The following is a 5,606-nucleotide window of genomic DNA, read 5'->3' on the forward strand; positions in this document are numbered from 1 at the left end:
CTTTGAACACTTTGTAACACCCTACCACATTGAACTTTACACTTAAGTCGTAAAACAGAGGTAGTGTGGTATTACGACCTCTAAAATAAAATGTGTACATATAATAGCAGAAGAATTATAATATGCTAGGAGTCTTGAAGAATAGAGGAATTAAAATCGTGAAATAAAAGCGCAACGCTCAAGAAACGAGTTAACTTGCGTGTTAAGGAAGATATAACCATCAAACATAAAATTATAAAAGTAGGAATAGAGTGCCAAAGATACAAAATAACAAGCTCCTAACTCAACTTGCGAAGTCAAGACTGGCCGGAGAATATTTACACATATATACGTACATATCCAAAACCCAAATGTACATAAACAAAATCTTGTCTCAGTATGGTAAAGGTGCCAGAGGCAATCCTAGAACGCCGACACTCAGATTACAGAGCTTAAAGTATTAAATAGAAGCCATAAAAGGTGGTTTTCTAAGAGTATCTAAATCTGACTTAACTTAACCTTAAATCTAAATCTCATACTGCCATTCCTTCATACCTCCATCTCCATCAATATTTTACAGACAGTTAAATAGATAAAAAGCAAGCAAGAGAAGGTTACAAATACAGCAGGTAACAGTTATACATTTAGCATGGCAAATACACTTAGGCACATCCAGTTAATGCACAAGCAAGTAATTCAAGTAATATGCAGATGATGCATGCCTGTCCTATGACTGATGAGGCTCATCTGTCGGTTATCCAGCCAATCCGACAAGTTCGAAAACCTTAGACTGTCCTTCGACGTGCATCCCCAAGAGTCTATGCATAGTTTTTTATCAAATAATCAATATTGCTCAAGGGGGTTAACATTTCCGGGAATTTATAGTGCCCCAGTTACCCTTACGTCGTAGGGTCAACAGAGTATCGAGTTTTCAACCTAGTACACGTGGTGGCAAGCCACGACACACTTTATCCAGGGAATCTCGTATCTCATATCATTTAATCATTCAAGCCAAGTTTCATGCATAATCATTCATTTGATTATCAAGTCAAGTATCATACATGATCATCTATAATATTTCATAATCAATTCATCACTTTTCATCTTTATTTCACCTCCAAGTTATCCCCATTTCCTAACTTCATCTGATTATCAGGTGTAATACTACTATTCATGACTAAAGGAATGAAAATAGAGGTCTAGAAGTTTGAAATATGATTTAAAAACTAAAAAATCATGTTTGCTGAAACAAGGGCCACACGTACCCGTGGCTCACGCGTGCGCGTAGGTGAAAACTTCGTGTCACGCGTGTACGTGGGTCACGCGTACGCGTGGACATGCTTGTTTGCCTTACGCATACGCATGAGACCAGTCGCGTACGCATCACCAAAATTTCATACCAGGCGTACGCGTGGGCCACGCGTACGCGTGGGCCACGCGTACGCATGGACATGCGTTCTTCAAAAAAAAAAAGAAATTAACAGAAAGCTGCACAATCAGGGAACCACCTGCATATCCACATATTCTTTACCAAATTTTTCAACGGCCATAACTCAATCGTTTTAAATCATTTTTCATCCGTTCTTCGAATGGCATAAACTTCACGAACCCAATTTTCATTTAAAACAAGTTATAATCAATTTGGGATTCCAGAAGGCAAGTTATAGCCGGCCGAAATTCAGCCCAAAACCAAATTTTGCAAACAATTTCAAACCTTATTTTCATTCAATAAATTCCATTCCATTCTTTTCCAATCCTATCAATACCAACTCAAATGCCGACATCATTACTCAATAAATTCTACATCATTTCGTCAACCTCCATTCCATAACATTACACAATTTCTTTTTCATCAAAACCACCAAGCTTTCCTTTATTATACTTGTAACCATATATTCAATAATTCAACAATATATCCTCCTACCAATCATATAGTAACCATTTCCAGCATATACCCCAATCACCAAATCAAACCAAATATATTCACCAATCAAATTACTAAATATTATATATACACCTGCATTCCAACTTATCCTATGGTCATCTAACCTAAGTTTTCACAGAACATTATATATTAAATGCAAGAAACATAAACTATACCTTGGCCGATTTCTGCGTAGCGACCAAAGCAATTTATCCAACACAAACACAGCCACTCAAAATTCAATAAACACTAGGCTCAGCTTCCTCCAAGTTCCAATATCCACAATTTCAAGCTCCAACTATTCATTCACAACCTAATACATATTCATAACATATATATATATATATATATATATATCCAATTTAATACTCAAAACTCAAATTCAATAAAATTAAAATAGAATTATTGTATCCTCACCTTACCCAAGCTTCATATAAGTAAGAGTGAACGTTTTCCTCAAGCTAATTGGATCCTAAAATATCATAAATCAAAGAAATTCAATATTTCTACTCAATTCTAAAAAATTTGGGGGAAGAGGAGGCTGGGAGTGATTAAACAAGTTACCAATGAAATTGTTCCGGTAGAAATGTAGAGCTCAACGCGGTGGACGCGTGGCCGCAAATGATGCGGCGATCGGAGCTCGGACAGAGAAGTTACGGGGGATTGGAGTTCACCGTAAGGGTTTCAGTGTTTCCTCTCTTCCCTGGATGCATTTCACGTTGCTCCAGCTGAATGAGGAAGAGAAGGGAGTTTGGGTTCATTTAATAAGTTGGTCCGGTTGGATCGACAATTCGGTTTGGGTTTAGTTCAATCGATTCGGTTCGTTCGGTTCAATCTTAAACCGTTTTTTTCGAAATTAGTGTTAAAATTCTCGTTTCGATGAGTTCTATCCTAATTTAATATTATATTCGTATTTCTAATCTTTCTTATTAAAAATTAATTTATTGACTAATTATTTACTAATTTATCATGGTTTACACATTTAATTAATATGTTTTTCAAAAACATTTATAATAATTCATTATTTATTTTATACTTAGATTGTAATTATGAAAAATAGACTCAACTAATCTATCTATTTATTATAACATATTAAAAGAGAGCTCAAAATAATATTATAGTGAATGAATGACATATAAACTTTTATATTTCATATAAAATTACTATATATGTCATCTATAGCAATAATATAGAAAAAATTATCTATTTTAGGCCTACATTTATACTACTATAAAGAATAGCATTTATAGAATCAATTTAGCATTAATCTCATAATTTCACATATTAATTAAATTATTTAATTCAACAAAAAAGCAACAAAAAAAATTTAACTCATAGCAATAGTCTAAATTCTAATATCGCATATCCTATTTAAAGAATAAATTTCATTTTATAAAAATCTATTTGTCTATTTATTAATTTATTTAAAATGTATAAAAAAATTAAATATATAATGACACAATAGATACTTGACATATTAGATAACTTTTAATATTATCACATAAACATTTTAACGAAATTGTCATTTTATAGTTTTTCTATCATCATATTACTATTTTTTAATCTTCTTATTATTAGGTAATGTTTAGTCTTATCTTTTTACTCTATTTTTATTTAGGTTATATTATTTTATATCTTTAATAGTAATATTATTTTTTTTAATAGATATAAATTAGTTAATAAAACTTATTTTATTTTCTCTTTTTATTCTCACTTATATTCATATTTACTATATAAATCAACATTTATTTTATACATATTTTATTTTTCTCACATCATCTTATGTCTTTCAATCTTTTTCTTCTATCATTGCTAATGTTTTACGTGATTATTTGAAAAATTTAGTTAATGATCACGGTTTGTTATTTTAGTTTGCTAAATAATTTTTTTATTATATATTAAGTGATGAACTCCTAAAACATATGTTCCTTCTAATCTATTTATTTCTTCCTCTTGCATTCATTTTTCATCCACCATTATTTATATTATTATCTTACAAATTAATATTTTTTTCAGCCTATTGCTTAGCTGCTTCTTATCCTGGCCGGAACTGTGATGGTGGTGAAAAAAGAAATCATTACTTAGGATCATCTTAATCAAACTATACAAAGGTATGTTTGAAGCACATTATGGTAGTTTGTCTCTGAATCTAGTCGTAGCTTATTAAGTTTGGTTCATTGCTTGGGCAAGGATGAAACTTATTGGAAAGAGGGATGTAAATGCTAAAAAAAATGTTATTTCTTCTATATTTAAATATACTTTTATATAACTATCACTACGACTGATAATTCTGCTACAATAATTTAGCTCAAATAACCATTCACAGCAAGAGCAAGAGAAATAAAATACATAATCCATACAGATTATGAATATATATGCATCAAATAGTGAAATAAAAATTGTGTATGCAAATTTGGAATTAAAATGTATAAGAACTTTTTTGTTCGAGTAAAAGAAAAATACTCTTTAAAAAAAATAATACAAAATTTTTATTCCTCTTTCTTTGGTTCACTCTCTTCTTTTTTGATCTCTTCCTCTCTCTAGGTTGTTATATAACAAACTTGGCACTACCTCTATTTTATTCCTAAGTGGCATTCCTCATTTTACATGTCATAATCCTTCAAATGAGCATTTAAAATGCTTAGCAAAGAGTTGGTTCTTTTGGCACTTACAAGGTCTAAGTGCTCTTTATGTTCCTCTTTACTCCGATTATATACGAGAATATCATATCATAAAAAAATATAACCACAAAATGCCTCAAGAATAGTTGAAAAATCCGATTCATGGTAGCCTAAAATATTGAGGGTGCATTCGTAAGCCCAAATAGCATAACTATAAACTCATAGTGACCCATGTGTGTTTTGAAAGCTGTTTTTTAATATCTTCCTCTTTTATGGATCGCCAATCTTAGAGAAATAGATAGCACCATGCAATTCATCTAAAAGTTCATCAATAGTAGAGATCGAAAATTTATCTTTTAATGCAATGGAGTTGAGTGCTCGATAATCAACACAAAAATGCTAGCCTCCATCCTTTTTTTTTTTACTAATAATATTGGGCTAGAGAAAGCCCTTTGGCTATTGCAAATGACTCTCGTGCTAAGCATCTCTTTTACCAATTTCTCCATTTCTTCGTTTTGGAAGTGCAGATATTGGAATGGTCGAACGCTCACAGGTGTTGACCCCGGAATTAGATGGATAGGATGGTCCACCTCACACTACGACAGTAACTGGGTACGTAGGTTCCTCAAATACATTCGAAAAAGTACCGAGAATCTCCTATATGATGTCATCTTCTGTACTCGCCAGTGGGTTATTTTTAGCCTTAGCATTCTCCAAATGAACATGGATCAATGGGTTTGCTATCGTTTAGCTTATTAAATTCTCTGAAGTTAAGACTGGTCTCCTTCAACAACCGTTCACCTTGAAACACAACCCACTTACCTAGGACTTTAAACTTCATGAATAATTCCATGTAATTAATTCTGATGGTGCCTAATTGCATCATCTAATGCACGCCCAAAACCACATCAGCCCCTTCAGATCTAACACATAAGTATCTGCGGCAAAATTATATCATTGTACTGCCAATGCTAGATTCTTACACATCGCTCTACAGTGGATAGAGTCTCCATTACCCACCATTACTTGGAGAACCGGAGTTGGACTGAGTGATAAATTCAGTCTCCTAGCGATCGACCCTT

General features: G+C 32.5%; 3 protein-coding genes across 3 annotated transcripts in view; 2 read left to right on the forward strand and 1 right to left on the reverse strand.

Annotated features, from left to right (window-relative positions):
- The window catches only part of LOC107626874, a 153,808-nt gene that overhangs the window by 126,382 nt on the left and 21,820 nt on the right, over positions 1 to 5,606 (forward strand). The window lies entirely within an intron of this gene.
- LOC107624965 (probable transmembrane GTPase FZO-like, chloroplastic) overlaps positions 1 to 5,606 on the reverse strand; it is a 62,948-nt gene that overhangs the window by 6,192 nt on the left and 51,150 nt on the right. The gene's annotated exons all lie outside the window — the stretch shown is intronic.
- Positions 1 to 5,606, forward strand: part of LOC107624968 (probable disease resistance protein At4g27220) — a 17,298-nt gene that overhangs the window by 1,718 nt on the left and 9,974 nt on the right. Inside the window, exons 2-3 of the mRNA XM_021112872.1 lie at positions 3,920 to 4,014; positions 5,052 to 5,136. The gene's annotated coding sequence lies outside the window, so the exon portion shown is untranslated. The remainder of the gene's footprint in view (positions 1 to 3,919; positions 4,015 to 5,051; positions 5,137 to 5,606) is intronic.

The sequence above is a fragment of the Arachis ipaensis genome, chromosome B02 (assembly GCF_000816755.2).
Source record: "Arachis ipaensis cultivar K30076 chromosome B02, Araip1.1, whole genome shotgun sequence".
NCBI classification, from domain to species: Eukaryota; Viridiplantae; Streptophyta; class Magnoliopsida; order Fabales; family Fabaceae; genus Arachis; species Arachis ipaensis.